Source organism: Stegodyphus dumicola, chromosome 7 (genome assembly GCF_044657685.1).
Source record: "Stegodyphus dumicola isolate Sdum_Otavi_A_Nest chromosome 7, ASM4465768v1".
Taxonomy (NCBI): domain Eukaryota; kingdom Metazoa; phylum Arthropoda; class Arachnida; order Araneae; family Eresidae; genus Stegodyphus; species Stegodyphus dumicola.
In genome coordinates this window covers 103,983,927-104,003,877 of record NC_140774.1, presented here as the reverse complement: position 1 = coordinate 104,003,877, position 19,951 = coordinate 103,983,927, and the positions used below count along the sequence as shown (strand labels likewise).

General features: G+C 31.6%; 1 protein-coding gene across 4 annotated transcripts in view; it reads right to left on the bottom strand.

Annotated features, from left to right (window-relative positions):
• The window catches only part of LOC118184495 (orexin receptor type 2-like), a 590,403-nt gene extending 581,416 nt beyond the window's left edge, over positions 1 to 8,987 (bottom strand). For all 4 annotated transcript variants that reach the window (XM_085820672.1, XM_085820676.1, XM_085820674.1 and 1 more), the window contains exon 1: positions 8,801 to 8,987. The gene's annotated coding sequence lies outside the window, so the exon portion shown is untranslated. The remainder of the gene's footprint in view (positions 1 to 8,800) is intronic.
• Positions 8,988 to 19,951: the final 10,964 nt, after the last annotated feature.

Below are 19,951 nucleotides of genomic sequence, written 5' to 3'. Positions count from 1 at the left end.
AATAGAAAAATTTTATGCCAAGCAGCCAAAGCAATATATATAAATATATATATATGAAAGTGCCATAAGTACTTCAAATAAATTTCTGTGGTAAATTTATCAAAACGGTTTTTATGGGTGTTTTGGCCTCCTCGGTGGTTGCGGTGATTTGTGCCCAGAGGGCGCACCGCACAAAAAGTTAGTTGCGTTACAGAACGTAAGGGAAGCGGACACGCCAAAATGTCGGGCGTATTACCGCTAATTGAGGTAATTGCATCGTATCTGTCAGGTGGCAGAAAACTAATATGATGTATCAATTCACATGCCAGGTGGCAGAATATGTCTATCATGTACATGCCAGGAGGCATAACGCTTGTAAACATGCCAGGTGGCATACGACTTGTAAATAAATTGTAAATAAATGTACAGTAAAATATCTTGGTGCAATAGATCAAGGAACAAGCATCAACAACCTTCTGATCATTTGGATACGTACATTTTTTCTGGTGACCCGGACGTGATTTGTGGAGATGAAGGATGGACGAAGAAAATTAGTGAGTTCATGACTGAAAAGCCAGGATTTAACGCGAAGAAATTCGAGGTAGGCCCTTTTTCATTTTTCCAGTTTTGAATAGAATTGTTGAATAAAAATCTTGGTGATTATTATAGTTGATAGAATCTAATGGTAAAATGGAGGCTATGAATAAGGCAAAGATTTTGCGTACGGTGACGCGTAACTTAACTACCAAGTTGATGAGTAAAATAGATTCTGCATTGTTAGAAGAGGGTGAAACCGCGGATGAGAAATTAAAAGAATTACTCGAAATGTTACTTGAAAAATCGCAGTTGTTGAAACAATACGATTCTGAGATTGAAAACTTATAATTACGGAACAGGAGTTAGAAACAGAAGTAATTTCCGCGCAGGAATATCAGGAAAGAATTATAAGTTTTAAATGTAAAATTCAGGAAAAATTAAGAAAAAACGCGTGTAAAGTTGAATCTAGAAATTCTAGTGAGGAAACTATATCCCCGAAGTTGAAAACTTGTGAAGTTAATACTTTAAAATTGCCAAAATTAACGATTACAAAATATTACGGTGATCCTTGTTCTTGGCTTGAATTCTGGAATCAGTTTAGTAATTCCATTCACCAAAACGAAAGTCTCAGTTCGGTTGACAAGTTTTGTTATTTAAAATCGCTTTTGGGAGGTTTAGCTTTAAATGCTATTAGTGGATTAACATTTACTAGTGAAAACTATACGGTGGCTGTTGATATACTAAAAAATCGTTTCGGCAGAGATGACCTGCTAATTAATGCGCATATGAATAAATTGTTGAGTTTAGAACCTGTAAAATATTCCGGAAATACGGCTTCTTTGAGGAAGCTTTATGACGATATAGAAATACAAACACGGAATTTAAATTCTTTAAATGTTACTAGTGGTTCTTATGGACATTTATTATCCCCTATTTTGTTAAAGTTAATACCCGAGAATTTAACTCTAGAATTCACTAGGAAAAGAAGTGATAAACAAAATTTCGATGTTAATGAACTACTAACGTTCTTGAAAACTGAAGTGGAATGTAGGGAAACATCAATGATGTTAGCGCGTTCTAAGAATTTTCATGTAAATGAAACATCAATACGAAACAAAAGTTCCCATCAAGGTTATCAAAATAAATCTTACATGCATTCTAAAAGAAATATTTACAGTACGAATAAGCAAGGTGCTTCAGTATTAACTAGTCAAAGCGAAACTCCCTCTAAATACTTTCAAAAATCACATTTTAAACCAAATCGAAAGTTCTCTACCCCGCCTAAGAAAGAGAATCAAAATGTCTGCATATTTTGTTTATCTGCTTGTCATATGAATCATGATTGCGCACTTGATTTAAAGGCTCGCCGAAAGGCATTAATGGATCGAGGTTTATGTTTTATTTGCTTTTCGAAAGGGCATCCAAGGCGTTTTTGTGCTCATAAAGATGAAAAATGCAGACTGTGCAATGTCCAAGGTTTACATAATTCGTTAATATGTGACGCCGCATCGAAAGATTTAGAGACGGATACTTCCAATCAGACAAAACAAACGCCAATCCTTGAACCTTCTCTTTCGCTCTTATGTAATGAAAATAATAACAAAATTAAACCACCGACTTCCGTTCTTTTACAGACGTTTTCGGCAGCAGTTAGGTGTAAAGGGGGGGGGGAACGAAAAGGTATTACGTTGTATGCTAGATTCAGGGTCAACAAAGTCATTCATCTTACGAGAAGTGGTTGATTCACTGGGGTTGAAAATTATTAATAAAGAAGCGCTTATTATTTTCACATTTGGATGCAAAGATGCAAAAGAGCGCTTGTATGATATCGTAGAAATCGTATTGCAAAATGTAAGCCATCTCAGTAAAAAGATAAAAATTAACGCAATAGTCATTGATTCTATAACACTAGGGCAAGTAAAATTTCCTTCTCGGTGGATACGAAAGATGGCGTTTGAGAAGGGAATGGAATTAGCAGATGCTGGTACGAGTGACGAAATTCAAGTATTAATAGGTTCGGATTATATTTGGGAAATTTTAGGAGAACGAAACGTGAAGATTTGTAAAAAATTAGTCGCAACAGAAAGCACTTTCGGTTTTGTGATTCAAGTCAGGGACGAAGGATCAAAGTGTAAGGACGCAAGAGTTAATCATATAACCGTTGTAAATGAGGACTTAGATTATGAAAGAGTTAAAAAATTATGGGAATTAGAAGCAATTGGGATAAGTTCGGATAAAGAAATATCTCTATCAGATAAAGAAATTTTAGAGTCATTTGAACGAAATACAACTTACAAGAATAAAAGGTATGAAACTCGATTATTGTAGAAAGAGGGTGTTGAAGGTTTAAATAACAATTATGAAATCGCGAAACAGCGTTTACAATTTTTAAATAATAAGTTTCAGAAAAATAGCGAGCTATATTTAAAATATAATGAGATAATTAATGAACACTTGAGAGATGGTATAGTGGAACGGGTAGATACGTATTTAAATAGTAGTTTGAAAACGGGGTATTACATGCCTCATCACGCAGTAGTGCGCGAACAGAAGGATTCTACAAAGGTTCGAATAGATTTTGACGCTTCTTCTAAAAGTAAGGGAAATTTATCACTTAATGATTGTTTGGAAAGCGGACCTAATTTAAATCCTGATTTGCTAAAGATTATCATTAAATTCAGGGTACATTCAATTGCGTTTTGTGCCGACACTCAGCGTGCATTTTTAGAGGTAGGCTTAGCTAAAGAAGATAGGGATTTTTTAAAGTTTTTGTGGATAAATGAAGAAGGGTCAAATCTCGATCACAGTAATTCCAACTTACAAGTTCTTCAACACAATCGAGTTCCTTTCGGGGTCAAGTGCTCACCTTATTTCTTAACAGCTACAGTAAGACTGCATTTAAAAAAGTATGAAGATGCCTACGAAGAGGCATGCAGTATGTTAAAAGAGCTTTACGTAGAGGATTGAATTTCTGGGACAGTTAATGTAGCAAAGGCCTTACATTTAAGCAAGGACATGATTTTCATTCTTAGCGAGGCCAGTATGAATTTACGTAGATGGGTTTCGAACTCACCTGAGCTGAATGAACTATGGAAACTTAATGGAATTGACTCTCGTGAAACATCTGAAGACTCTTTGGTACCGTTGAAAGTTTTAGGTCTTATCTGGGACAATGTCAATGATAATTTGAAAATAGATGTATCTCAGTTTGAGAAGTTACAAAATCTCAAAGTAACTAAACGCATCATTTTAGCAGCATGTGGTATGCTGTTTGATCCCTTAGGAATTATGAATCCATTTACTGCTCGAATTAAACTCTTAATGCAAACTATGTGGGAAAAGGGTATTCAATGGGACGAAAATGTTCCCCTTGATACAGAATTCATATTTCAGGAATGGTTAAAAGAAGTTGAAAAAATAAAGTTTTTCGAAATTCCCAGACAGTACTTCAGTGATATGTGTTGGAAGTTAATAGAAGTTCACATATTTTCTGATGCCAGTCCCAAGTGTTATGGTGCCGTAGCATATTTTAGATTTAAGAAGAAAAATAAATGTAAAACAAGTTTCATAATGTCGAAATCCCGTTTGGCTCCATTAAAAAGGGTAACACTCCCTAGGCTTGAACTTTTGGGAACATTAATTTCTGCAAGATTAGGTTCGTATTTGCAATCGATATTTCCGCAGTTGGATAAGGGAAATATATTTTACTGGACTGATTCCCAAATTTGCATTCACTGGATCAAGGGATCTGCCAACGAGTGGAAACAATTTGTTAGAAATCGTGTGGTAGAAATCAAGGAGAAAACAATTTTAAACAACTGGTACTTTTGCAGTGGGAAGACAAACCCTGCTGATAAACTTACGAGGGGGATGGATGCTGAAGCTCTAATTAATGATAGTGATTGGTTTTCTGGGCCACCCTGGCTTTCAGAAGTAGATATTCGACATCACATAAACGAAATGAATCCCGATGCTGACTTGCAAAACGTTAGTGAAGAACGAAGATGTGTTACTTTGAAAACACTTGTGGAATCTACAGAACCGTTACTAAATCTTGAACTGTACGGAAATTTAAACAAAATACTGGGAATAATGGCTTATGTTCTGCGCTTCGTGAACAACTGTAAATCCGCTCGTGAAAAGCAATCTGGTGTGCTTACCGCCTATGAGTTACGGAAGGCTTCAGAATTTATTATAAGAAATGTTCAACTTAATGAATTTTCAGAAGAAATTCAGGCTTTAAAGACAGAACAACCGATTAAAACTAAAAGCAAAATCATTTCACTTAATCCATTTCTAGATGAAAACGAAATTTTAAGAGTAGGAGGTAGATTAAAAAACGCAGAAATTACCAGAGAAAGTAAACATCCCATTATATTGCCAAATAATAATCACTTCACAAAATTAATGATACAGCATTATCACGAAAAACATTTACACGGAGGGTTGCATTTAATGTTATCCGCAATAAGACAGAAATACTGGATAATAAGTGAAAAGAATGAAATTAAAAAATGCATTTGGAAATGCATAAAATGTTGCAGAGTACGAGCAGTAACATCTATTCAATTAATGGGAGAACTACATGCAAGTAGAGTGATTCCAAGTAGAACCTTTTCAAAGGTTGGCGTTGATTATGCCGGCCCATTTTCTGTGAAAATGAAGAGGTATAAGACCAATTAAATGTTATGTCTGTATTTTCGTTTGTTTAGCTACAAAGGCTATCCATTTAGAGATTGCTAGCGACTTATCAAGTGAAGCATTCCTAGCTGCTCTAAAACGATTTGCTTCGAGGAGAGGAAAACCTCAAGAAATAAGAAGTGATTGTGGAACTAATTTTATAGGTTCAAATAAAATCCTCAAGGAAGCAGTTTCATCTGTTCAGTCAACCTCAGAATTTCAAAGGTGGCTAGCAAATGAAAACATAAGGTGGAAATTTAACCCGCCAGCTGCTCCACATCATGGTGGTATATGGGAGGCAGCTGTTAGATCTATGAAGCTGCATCTAAAGAAATGTGTTGGAACTCAAATTTTGACTTATGAAGAGTTTCTAACTCTAATTGCACAAATTGAAGCATGCTTAAATTCGAGGCCAATAACACCGGTCTCCAGTGATCCCAATGATTTGACAGCTTTGACTCCTGGTCACTTTATTATAGGGACTTCTTTAACAGCTGTTCCGGAACAAGATTTAACCGAAGTACGAGTGTCTCCATTGCAAAGATGGCAACTAACACAGCAGATGTTCCAAGGGTTTTGGAAGCGGTGGTCTAAAGAGTACCTGTGCCAACTACAGCAGCGTAGCAAATGGAGACAGCCTAGCAGAAATATTCGTCTAAATGACTTGGTTCTCATTAAAGAAGATAATATGCCTTCATTACGTTGGAAACTCGGGCGAGTAATAGAAGTGTTTCCTGGAAGAGACAATAATGTCCGAGTGGTTAGACTAAAAACTGTGCACGGGAACATTAAACGTCCTATTACCAACTGTGTCTTTTACGAGTTGAAGAACATTAACTTAAGTGTTTGGTTTATATTGAATATGTTTTATTATTTTTTTTATTTCTTATTTTACTAATAATTTTATTTGTTTGCTCTAGTTTAACCCTCATAGTTAACGTTTCAATATAGTAAGATATAAGATGTTTTGCTAGAAGATTGGTAAGTGTAACATGTAATTTTATACTTTTTGGAGGTTTTTGTATGTTTTCAGTTTCTATATTTTTCATTTACTTGTTTGCATATATTGAAGATTGTATTAAGATGAATGTAATTCATCGGGGGGGAGGATGTTTTGGCCTCCTCGGTGATTGCGGTGATTTGTGCCCAGAGGGCGCACCGCACAAAAAGTTAGTTGCGTTACAGAACGTAAGGGAAGCGGACACGCCAAAATGTCGGGCGTATTACCGCTAATTGAGGTAATTGCATCGTATCTGTCAGGTGGCAGAAAACTAATATGATGTATCAATTCACATGCCAGGTGGCAGAATATGTCTATCATGTACATGCCAAGAGGCATAACGCTTGTAAACATGCCAGGTGGCATACGACTTGTAAATAAATTGTAAATAAATGTACAGTAAAATATCTTGGTGCAATAGATCAAGGAACAAGCATCAACAACCTTCTGATCATTTGGATACGTACAATGGGTATTGAACGGCATAATGCTTAATAATTCTAGAAAAAATAAAGAAACCTCGAAATGAAAATGAATTTTATTCGGTCGGTGCATAATATTTTTTAAATATAAATATAAATCAAAACAAATCTGCACATATTTTACTATAGCTTAGTTCTAGCTTCAGGGTAAATTAAATTATTTAAATTATAAAAATTATTTCTCCTTTGTTTTTATATTCCTCGATATCCCACGTTTTCAGTTATTAACACAAATACTACCTATACCTGCATATAAATAACAAGGCTTGAAATTAACACTAAATAAATTATTTATTCTTCAAACGTGTATATCTCGTTCTGTAAATAATGCAGTGTTTTAATGATTCTATTTGTCGTCTAAAAGTTCTGTAGGTGAATTTCATTCAAACGATTCTGTAATTTGGGAATAAAATTCATTATTCATAAGAAAACAAAAATCGGAACATAAAATTTACGAAATTTCTTTAAAATAATTTTATAAAACATACTTACATGTATTACATGTATATTAAATAATTAAATAAATAAATATACCAATGTACATGATCGGGTTATGATTTATATATACATACACATATATCCGATACGCATTTGTTCGATACATTTCATTTTGTATCTTTTTGGTTTTTTTAACCTTGTTTTTGATTGAAATAAATAAATCTCCTAATTACGCATGAACGTAAAGGTATAATACAATGCATAAATATTATAATTTCTGGTTTGAAAATATTTAATTTTCTAAATAACGCAAGCGGCTTCATAAGGCCCGTACATCACAATGACGGAACACTGTGCATTACTTTTTAACATACAAATACGCTTTCTATTACACTTTCATTCCCTTGTACTAGTAGATGTATCATAAACAAACAGAACAAGTAATCTATCAAGTACTAAAATTCGTCATTCCTGCCTCTCGCAGTTTCATTAAAACTGTAAAACTTCACCTACAGAACTTTCAGACGACAAATAGAATCATTAAAACACTGCATTATTTACAGAACGAGATATACACGTTTGAAGAATAAATAATTTATTTAGTGTTAATTTCAAGCCTTGTTATTTATATGCAGGTATAGGTAGTATTTGTGTTAATAACTGAAAACGTGGGATATCGAGGAATATAAAAACAAAGGAGAAATAATTTTTATAATTTAATTAATTTAATTTTTTCGAAACTGTTTTTCTCAGATTTATTTTTTTACAAATTTTTCTTATGGCAAATATATCCATAATTAATTTTTTATAATGCTTTTATTCTTTTTTCGTAAACTTTATATTTATGAATGTCCTTTCAATATTTCTAAAATACTAAAATTTTATCTTAAATATTTATATTCACTGCCGTTTTTATAAAACATTTAACGTCTTTCTACTGCTTATTAAATTATTGTCTTTCTGCTGCTCATTATGGATTAAAAATGCATTTCAGGCTATGTTTGCAAAACTATTAAACTGGAAGTCTAAAACTGATTTGTAAATACATATGAGTAAAATGTAGTTAAAAAAACAAATATTTTATAATTGAGTTTTGAAAAATAAATTTATAAAATATAATTTACAGCTTAAACAAAAACTATTGTTTAAAGTTCTCATGATAGGAAATTTCTCTTATACGAGATGTAATTTTTTTGTCTACTAGAAAAATTGCAACACTTTTGCCAGTTACTGATATATAAACGAATTTTGAAGTCTTTTTGCACAAATTCAGAATCTGCCCAAGAAGTGAATTATCAATATGAAAAAATAAAAATGCCAACAAATCTTAAATATAAGAATGAGATAAAAAATTCACTATAACAAACACATCAATATAAAACTTACCTGTCAAAGTTAGGCAAATCTTAACGTATATTGCAAAATTAAAAAAACTATAACAACGGAAACATTTTCATTTTCTCAGAAGTGGGTTTCAGTATGAAAATCATTAATAAATAAATCATTAATTGATTTAAAACTCCCCCCCCCAAAAAAAATATCTTCAATTAAAATGCAGTCAATTTTCAAAGCTTTATAAGTAAATACTAAACCTGAAAACTTTTAAACACAGCTCTTCAAAATAAAGTTTTATAAAGCAATATTATAAGGAAATATCACTAAGGTCTAAGAAAATATCACTTACCGCTGCTGCTTTTTGTACAAAATTCGTACTTTCGACCCTCGTTAAAAATGTACCAGCGTAAAAATCAGAAACAACTGATTTTAATATCTATAGTGAGCGTTGAGGGAAAAAAATCGGAGCGTTGTACTTTTCAAGCACCGATTCAGAGGTTGCGCGCGTATCTGCGAGACGGCGGAAAGTATCTCGAACTTTGTCAGTTATCGATGCATATTCTGCCTCTTCCATGGATCTCACGATAGGGGATGAGGGAAGTTTGGACACACAGCGACATCTGGAACGCCCACCTGTGTGCGTCCATTGGCCATCCATTATAAATCAGAAGAAGTAAACAAGTTTTTATAACAAGAACTCTTACATATAATTTATATACTTTTCTTGAATTTAATAACGCGTTTTCCTCTGAAGATAAAACTTTCCTCGAAAATAGTTACCGCCGAAATGTTTTCCATATTTAACTTAGAGTTAGGTATAAATGATAAATAATACACCACTTCCCATTTCTCCATTATAGTGGGGCCCCTTTATTCTGCATTTTCGGATAACACGTGAGTACTACTTTATACACAGATAAATTAAGTTTTACCGGATTGATAAGCTTAACAATTAAAAAAATCAAATTGTTGTCAAAATACTTTTCGCGCTAATGAATAAAGAACAATTAAGAGGAGAAAAAGTAAAACAACGCAGAATAAATGTCATCTTCAAGCCAAAAAGACATCAAAGCTACAGAAGTTTTGAATTAGTTGTTAGAAGAGCTGTACTTGTGAACTGCACTAAAATCTTGCGTGATAATAAGACGTGATCAAAATGTCCCGTTTACAGAAAATTGAGAGCTGAAAATTTTCAGAAATATTTCTTTAAGAGAACACGCATATATAGCTGACATTATTTACATTTCTAGATAACACATGTCTTTCGTGTACTGCTTATTAAAATTTCCGCATTTTATTCTGTTATCTGTTGTGTTTTATTTACATAATTTATTGACTGAAATATATAAAAGTGATTTTTTAAGCAAAATATAAAACACATGATATCTCATTTTCCCATTCCTTCTAATTATTACATTTTTAATTTAGGAAGCTTTCAACGTCAGTGAAATCCTTTTCGTCTTATTGCATGAGTTTAATTCTGTCTTCCTTTCCTGTATTATAATGAGCAAAACCTGACATTTCATTTTGTAATTTCGACATTTCATTTTGACACTTCATTATAAACTCTAATGATTTTATAATGAATCCTTTTTTTTAAATGCAAATTGGAATAAAATCAGTTTTCCAGATTAACAACTATATAAAGCTCGCAATTTTTAATGGCAAAACATATCTTTACATTTGCTGTTTGAAGACTTCAGTATCATTTAAAAGAAATATTAAGAACAAAACATGACTTACTTTTCATACATTATCCTCCTTCTCAATCCATGTCAAAATATGCTCTGAAATCTTTGCGTTTACTTCGAAGAACTTGGTGATATTCCATTCTTAGCATTATACAATGTCACCAGGATTACTAAGTACAAATTTCGGAACAGTACTTATAATAGGATTTAGAATAATATTTCATAGAAGCAGTGCGACAAATAATAGACGAATTTCAGGCTAAAGGACGATTCAGATATTTTATATTACATGGTTCAAAGTTTAATTTTGCAACAAGTTTGGCTTAAGACTGAGTAATAAAGTATAACAATAAAAACAATTTCTTGTTTTTGAGTTTTTTAAAATAATAAAATAACAGCTCTTCCTCAAACATCATTTAAATTGAAAGTAAGAAAGCTTTCTTTAAGATAAATGATCCAATCCAAGAATTCCTATGATAATCCTTTAAAGAGAATGCATTTGTTTTAAATTGCTTTATGTTCTGATACCATATGTACCTCCATATGGTGGTATCAAAGTGTTTTTCCCAGTAAGTTGATAGTTCTTTCTTAGTTCTATACTTGTATATCAGTGAATTCATTCAGAAGAGCATGAAACTAGTGGCTTTATTATACTGTTCGTGCTGAGATTAATTTAGCATGAACTTGATTCATACAGTTTTAATCATTTTGGACGTGGGTCGAAGTTATGTGTACATATTCTGAAATTATTTGAAATTGTTTGATGTAGAAAATAATAAGAATGTTTTACTAAGGACTTGTCTTGGAAGCTGCCAAACTTGTATAAAATATGGATAAACTTTCTTGTCTCAACTATTATATTTCTAGGCAATTATAATTTTGACCTAAACCACTTAATTTCTTTATTTCAGAAATGTGTAATATTATGTAAATTGAGTCGTTATGCACAATGAAGGATATTATTTTCACAATTATTGATCAAAATTGTACTACAATCTGCTAGCCCTTTTGGTAAAACAGAAAATTGTGATTAGTTAAAGAACTATCAAGTATCATCAGTTGCTAAAAAAAAGATTATTTTTGTCATAACATGTAATATACATTTTGCTTTCTTTTGACCTTTCTTGTTTTGCGCAACTACTAAGCTGCGATAATTTATGTTTTGTGACCTTTTTTGGTGCTTTTGTTGTTTTGGGACTGAAACTATTCATGTTATTTATCTCTTTGCAGCTGTCCCACCAGAGGCCTAGCGGTAACGTTTCTTAACACTGGTAGTTCTGAGGTTCGAATCCCGCGGAACGGACTGGCTGCATGGACGTTTTCATGGTTTTTCCCATGAGTAACCTGTATACGAGCCAGTTTCCCTTGGAAACTTCTCCCCGAAGGTAACCCTCCTCTTAAGCAGATAACCTTCGAGGATTTTCTGTAATCGCATAAATCAAATAAAATCTCTTTGCAACTAAATGGTATTCCAATAAGAATATTATGATTTAAAAACAAAAGGCGGCTACTAAAACCGTTATCAATGTTAGGAATTTTTATTTATTTTTAGCATGCTTTGACGGTTCATGATGGAAAAATACATTCTTGAAGAACGTAATTTTGAACAATAAAATTATTTTCTCATTTCTTCTTGAATGGATATGTTAATAAGTAAAATAATTGCTTTTAGTGTGAAAATAATCCACAAGTGACGTATGCGAAATTCTTGCATTTGCGAAAGGTTAATTGAATGATGTGTTTTGTAATATAATGGCTTCACCTGACCATATCGTTTTCTCAGAACGATGGAGGAGATGCAGTTAACTGATGAGCGATACCGGTTAATGATAACACATTTTTCGGCTTATTAATTAATGATAACAAGTTTTACTAAATTTGGAAGACATGTGGTCTCAACTAGACGGTGACACATATCACACTGCTAACGTCAGTATCGACGTACTGCAAAAACGTTTAGTGAAAAGATAATTTCGCAAAATGCAACTATTAGTCGGCGTTCCAGAAATTGGGATTTAACTTCTTTGATTTCTTTTCCTGGGTTTATTTGAAATCAAAGTCTATTCGAACAAATCACGACCCTTTAGAGCATTAGAAAAACATCGAATGTTGCATTCATGACATTAGGCAAACCGTCATCGAAAATTGGGTTCATCTAATTCGCTCGCGGGCATTACTGTGAAAGTCGAGGTGTACACTTAAATGTTGTTCAAAATATAATGTCATAAATTGTACTAATTGTCATAAACAGATTAATTGCACCTAAAATAGCTTTTCTTTTATTTCATTTTAAAATCAAATCACTCTTATTGGTAAATATTTTATTTAAAATTGCAATTATGACAAAATTATACTGTCAGTTTTTTTAATGAAGTTATATTAAACTAAAGATATTTTGAAGTTACCGAAGAAAAATTATACAAATCGGGAAAAGTGCCCCAGATAAAGACATAAAACGTAATATCGTTTCAAACTGTTCTAATCTACTCCAAATGGAAGCTCAAGGGTCACAAAAAAAAGTTTGACAAGGAAATTAAGAAACGAAAGCGAAGGAAAAAAGGGAGTAAAATTTTATGGCTCCTAGTTAGATGACTATGATATGGGACGTTTTCCCTAGACTATCAGTCCTATTAAAGTAACTTCAGGGGATCTTAAAGATTGTTAAGTACAAACTGCATTATTAAATAAAATTTGTTCAGCAAATTATTACTATTCAGCAATAAGAATGGCAGAAAGAAAGGAAAAAATGTTTTTTTTTTTCGGTTACAAAGAAAAGTTACAGCCTAGGGAAGTAATAAAACTGGATCTTCGTTTTACAGTAATTAGATCTATAGAAAAGTTCGGAAAATGAGAAAATTATAAAAAGTATATTTATGAATTCTTCACTAGCAGGAAGCTATATTGGATAAGATCAATGAACCAGATCCGGTAAAAAAATTATTAGTAAAATGTTGATGAATTTGCTAATGGAATACGTAAACATTAATTTTAATTGCTTCTAAAACTTTGATTTAATACTGACAGAGAGATCACGAAAAACCCTTTTCTTTTTTTTTTCTTTTTCTTTAACTGGATGGAATTTGTTTTAAAAAGAATAAATAGATACTGTTGTTGAATATTTTTTTAATAATTCAATCATTAAAAAGATTTAAAATGTAAAGTTTTTTAATTCCTTTACTTAAAGTACGCCAAACGTTTGCATTATATGTTAATAAAAAGTATCTATTAATGGTTTTAAGATTTTAATGATCTGTTTCGAAGTAGTTTTCAATAAAATATTTCTTGTTATCCGGTGAAAAAGGAAGCTTAGCATAGACAAAATTCATGGAATATTCTCAGATTTTTATCAGCTCAAAGCATATTCTGATGAAAATTAATTAATAAAAATATTAAATCGAAAATGTTATAAATGAACAAGAGATTTTGCCTCCGCGGTATTTAATGGCTACGTTCTTAGAAGTATCTTTTATTAATTACAATAATTCTGATATTACTCATAGCATTCAGCTGCGTATGATGAAAATTAATTTTAAATTATATCAGCTGCATGAATTATTAAAAAATAAAATAAACCTTTAAGTTGTTAAGAAGTATACTTTTTGCTTTCACTTATAGCTTAGGTTGTTAAACAGTTATAGCCTGAAACATAAATTAAATGTCTTATAGATTTTAAAGTTAAATATCTATTTACCTCTATCTTCCTACCTTTACTGTGCTCCGACAAATTTCACCTTCGCATTTTTATGTTCTGATGCATTGTGTAAAGGAATTTCAAATAACAGCATAAGAGTTAAAATTCGACTGAAAGATTTATTTTCTACAACCCAGAATTAATTTATCCACTAGTAGGTTTTTGAAGTAGCAGGGTTATTGAAAACAATAAGAGAAATTTTAGATTTCTTCTAACACGACTTACAAGGGAAGATCTTTTAACTTCGAACTCTCAATTTTTAAAAAAAGCATATATGCCCATTTAAATATATCTCTAACCTTCTAAAATATATAACCTTAAAATTAGGTGCAAATAATATGGCAGTTAAAAATTGTTAACAATTAAAAGCTTCGATGATAAAGGTCTATTAAGCAACTTTCAAAATTTTCAAATTACAGTACCTCTGGAAAATCGCAAAGGCTGACCGATTCGTGTAACAAAAATATAAAATAATGAATAAAGGTATAAGCAACAAAAACAAACATATTTTGGGAGCCAATACACGTAAAATTAAGTTAAAAGACTTCGATGAAAATTTGAGCACTCAAAAATTAGATCGGAATACAATATATTCTGAAAAGCAGTTTTCTCTGGAAAGATGCGTCATATTTCAATAATTTTTATCGTTACGAAAACACTTCTACTTTAAGTAATAATAAGTACACTGATTTTATATTGAATGCATAGCACAAATGAATTGCAATAAAAATAATCAAAGTTGTATAATTTACCTCACGATTTAAATTTTACAAATCAAAGTTGCGGAATTCACATATCCCGCCAATTGCAAATAACAAACGGATTCAAATTACAAAAGTTTTGAGAAGTGCAGACACCTGAGATTGTTGAATGGAGCTGCTTCGACTAAGGGTGAAATCACGGTAAACGGAGTGACTGTGTGGGAGTTTTCTTTGTTTTCCCCATGGGGCACTTGAATGTAAACTTTATTTGAATTAAACATATTTAAAATTATGCTTCCTTTATTTTAAAATAAAAATGCCATAAATTACCTAATTCTATTCTTAATACAATGAAGGACACATTTCGATGTTTTTAAAAATCGTTTTTTATACTATGTCAGAATTTTACCACTTTTTCCTTATTAATCTCATAATACATTATTTGAAACGTCCTTTTCTCTTCTCACCTGCTAATACTTTATACGATGAAATAACTGTTAATTCTCTCTCTCATATGTCTCATGTGGCTCATTTTGAAAGCTCTCTTCTTCAACTGATGAAGCGGGAATTTCTTCTGTTACTTCATAAATTGTAGTTTCTCTTGAAGATTCATATTCTTCTAAAATCTCAGAAATCAAATTTTTCAATTCCATATCTTCTTATATAAAATCTATTAATTTCGAATTCCATCTGTATAATCTTTAAATAATATCCAGATTCCACTCTCTTTATGTAAACCTCCAAATAAAAACATACTTTAGAATTTACTCTAAATCAATGTAATTGTCTTTTTATACCTTGGTAATAAATTCAATTGCAAGTTAAAATAAAGTTATTTGCAACTAGCAACTATAAAAACATTTTTAAAAAAGGGAAAAAGAAAATTTGAGGGCAGAAATTTCGGTTTAAGTGAATAACATATAATGTAACATAACTCAAGAGTAAAGAATTTAATTATAATAATAAATTGAATTTTTAAAGGAGAACGTCAATTTTAAATATTTTAATTCAAATGAAGTTTATATTCACGGGTACAGGTAGAAGCTAGACAAGCACTCTGCAGTACCACAGGTGATTGAGGTATTGTTGAACCTAGCTAATTAATAAGTTTTTATCCCAGTTTTGAAGGAGAACACCACAGGGTGTGGTCCAAGGTTCTTTCACCCCTTTTCCCCTACCGTCAACTTCTGGAGGGGACTTTTGGCTCGTCGCGTATTTTGAATGCTTCCTTGCCACACACTGAATATAACACTATACGCTATACGCTTACATACATCTATGCCTTTCCGGAATTCAAACCAGGGCCCATCGGTACAGCATTTAAAATCACTAACCACTATATAGGTTGGGCGGCGCCAACATTGTACAGATATTCTCTTGACCTAATAAGGTTTTAGAAAGTAAAACATTCTTAACCCTCTGTCGGACGCTGTGCGAAAGTTACGATTTCAGGCATAATGAATTTATTTTCTGTGAAATTTCTTCATTTACCGTATATACCCGCGTATAAGTCGACCCCCCCCCACTTCGACATAAAAAATTCGTATAAAATAAGAAACCCACGTATAAGTCGACCCCTCACTTCCGAAATCGATCAAGAAACTTCGAAAAAAATTTTTAAGAACTACATTTATTCAAAATCATCTGAGAAAAAAAGTAAATATACGATAAAAAATACCTTGGTAAATAAACAAAATCAAAATCCTTCAACGTCCGATTCATGGTCAGATTCGCCAAACATTTCATAGAACTCTTCTGTAGTCATTGGCTAGTCATCATATATATTTTCAGTCTCGAACTCTGTATTGTTACAATCACTACTAGAGCCTTCGTAAATTAAAAGCAATGTGTAGTAAGTGTGTATTTTGATTATTTAGTGTAAATTTTTACTTGTAACGCTTTGTATATATTAGAGAAATTAAATATAAAAATCAACAAAATATAAAATAAGGCGAAAATTTGTCAGGCGAAAAAATGGATTTGCAGATTAAATGCAAAAGGAAATATTAATACCTAATTCATAAGTTTAAATAATAAAATTGTACTCGTACTTTATTTCTGAAATGCCTGAATAGGTACTATTATACAGAACAAAATATTTTGAATAATATGGCATCGAATTCTGAGAGAAATTTTGCCTTTGGTGACTATAACCATATTATTTCTCAGCAGTTAATTTCATAACCTTCATTCTGAGGATGTAGAATTAACTATACTTTTCTCCAAATCTAGTCAGAGCAAGTACAGATTGCAGTTTTGTTGAAAAAGTCGTTTACAAAAAGCACCGAAATTATTCGAAAATAAAAATACACTTATATAAAAAAAAACTTTTGCCCGTTTAAAAATTAGACTTTGCCCGTTAGAAATTCGTCACTGGCGATCAAAGATTCTTTTTAACACTTTTTTTTCTTATTATCTGTGGAACATTAGCAGCTTATTCCTGTTTTTTACTATTATACGTTTTTAATGAATAGTTTTACTTATATTTGTTGAGTAAAACTGAGAGTTCAAAATTGGAAGTTTTTTTTAATTAGCTCCAGAAACTGACTCCTACAATTAAACCTAAACTTTAACAGCAAGCAAAAGTTTTTGAAAAATTTGTGGAACAGTAGCTAGCAGTGGCATTTGCCTCGGAACAAATATAAATACTGGCTCACTATTTAAACTTAATTTGCGTTTTAGTGAAAGTCAACGGAAAAAGTAGCAGATGCAGAAAAGTAATAATATAAAATTACTTGTTTGCTAATGCTAACTTTGAAATGTCACATAGAATGACGTCATCTTAAAAGCAATCAATTATCCAAAGGTCTTACTTAATTAAATATCAGAATTAAATTTTTTTTTACCTTCTTTGTTTTTCAAAATAACCTTTGTTGGTATTAAATGAAACAAAGTGTAATAAAACCCATAATTATGTTTAGAGTTTTGTTACACTTTCAAATAATGATAGATATTAATTTCCTGGTAATTCACTAGCTGACACTTTCTGATTTGGACTCCTGTTTGCGGGTGAAGAGACGACTAGCCTGAGTATCTTTTCGATCTAATCTTATTAATGAATGGGAGAGCATATTGCTTAAAAGTATTTTGCGAGAATTGGAGCTTGGCTGTTAAGTTGATATGAATCCAAAGGTACTGTTAATCGTGATTGGCACCAAAGGCTCAACCTTTCGATAAAGTAGTGACATAATTATTATATTATTTTTAAGAGTAAATTTTTAAGCATTACAGAATGATTTTTAATTCCTTTTGAACTAGGTTTCGTGTCATATACACCATTTTTCTATAATTTTACGAATGCGTTCCTTTATCACTACAACAATGAAAGACAGCATCGGGCAACAATTGCAAAGAAAATTAATTACCTACAAAGAAAGAAAAATGGATGCATAACATTTCGAAGATATCTGAGAAGTTAAGGGGAATTCACAGTATTCCCTGCTTTTATTCGTCACTTAAAGGAAACTTTATTTACTTTAAAATTTTCAGCTAAGTGTCCAACAGGTAGAAAAAATTCTTTGTACCACATCTAGGATTAAGGTGCCAAATCTGAAGACGCGATTCATTCGGCTAATCTGATTGCGAATGAAGCATACTACACATGAAACGCGTATTTTTGAAAGCTTGAGACTTCTAACGGCAGATTAAAAAAAAAACATTTGAATCTTGGTATAGGTTGATTGTATTTCAAATTTGAAAATACAGTCGAGCCTCCTTAAGTGAGCAGCAAACTTCACTGAACATTTCTCATCAACAAATATGTCAGATTCTTGAGGTTAGAGATGATTTTATCCCAGTTAATGGGCCTTCACTGATGAAGAAGGATCAATCACTTTTGTACTGTGAGTTTATGCTGACAATAAAGAATCGTTTATAATTTATATAGAGTGAAAATTTCGGAAACTTAATTAAATTAACTTTTACTTAATCAAACGCGAGTAGACAATACGGTTATCATAAATTAAACAATTAATTTTCAGTTTGGAAATATCTGCTCACTTTTTGCAATATGATCACATAAATTTGAGCAGATGTTTAAAAATCTCAAAGAATGGGAATTAGGTTCAATATGTACATTAAAGTTGTATGATTTTCTAACTTAGAAGCCTACTTGATTTTACACATATATGGCTTTTCAATTATAATGGTTCAGGTTCGAAAGATATTCGTAAATATTACCATTGCATCAAATTAGAGACAAAAACCAGCGCATTTTATTGCTTTCACTTATTTGCATTTTCTACCCATCTTTCGATAATCTAAGTTATGCCAAAAAGGTCCAAAGATAATGATCCAAAGGAAAAAAAACGTTTTAAGTAGTAAATTCAGGCAGTTTGCTTTTCTAAGCTGCAAAGTGTTTTGCTAAAATACATTTCTTTTAAAACAATGTTTACGAATTTTTCCTTAAACTTAAACGGTTTCGTTAAAACCATTTAAACAATTTAAGAAAAGGTGATCTGAACATTTAAATTTAGAAAAGCGATGTACAGGATGTTAGATATCCTCTGCATGTGCAAGTAGACTACTCACATCATTAATAAACTAAACACTATAAGTAGTAAGTAAAATTTAAAAAATTAAAACTTAAAGGATTTATATTTTAACGTCGCACGAGAGGGTTTATTAAGGATTTTATGCTCTCGTTGAGCTCGCAGTTAATCTATCAGTAACTGGACTAACTCATATTGATACAATCATCTTTGTCCTTTTAACTGTATTATTAAATATCACTTTCTTCGCTCAAAATATAAATTTCAACAGAAAACCACAACATATATTTAAAACTAGCATGTCTTTAGAATTCCTAATGTAGTGTTAAATATTGCTATGCATTTTTTGGCTCAGATATGTTATTGGCCTCGTAACTCACTTTTGCGCCCAGTCATTTCTCTTGCTTGTTTGACTTTTCAAATAACTAGCCGTTGGAGCGGCCATCCGCCTAAAATAATCAATATAAAAAGAGAAAATATGTATAATGCTTTTAATAAATCCAATTAATGTAATTTCACGGGTTCAGCTGGTAATTAATAAAACAAGGATAAAGAAGTGTGTTTATTGCTTTAACTCGCAAAATGTAGAGATAAAGAACCTCAGTTATTGTTTAAAGCCGCTTAGTTTGCTGATAAGTAGAATAACCTTAAAAGAAAAATTAAATAGCTCGTCGTTTTCTCAAAGGAAACAAACTGGCTCGTGGAAATTAAAAATATTTTACATCGGATATTAAAATTTTCGACAAAGAGTTAAATATTGTCATACGCTTTTCTATATTATATATATATTATTTACACAGCCAAAATATTACATTTTTTATATTTGCTGCATTATTTCTTTAGAAATATGACATAGACATTTGGCAGCAACATCCTTTTATTTTATATCGCCATATTTTTTCTTCTATACTGCTTGCTTTATTATTT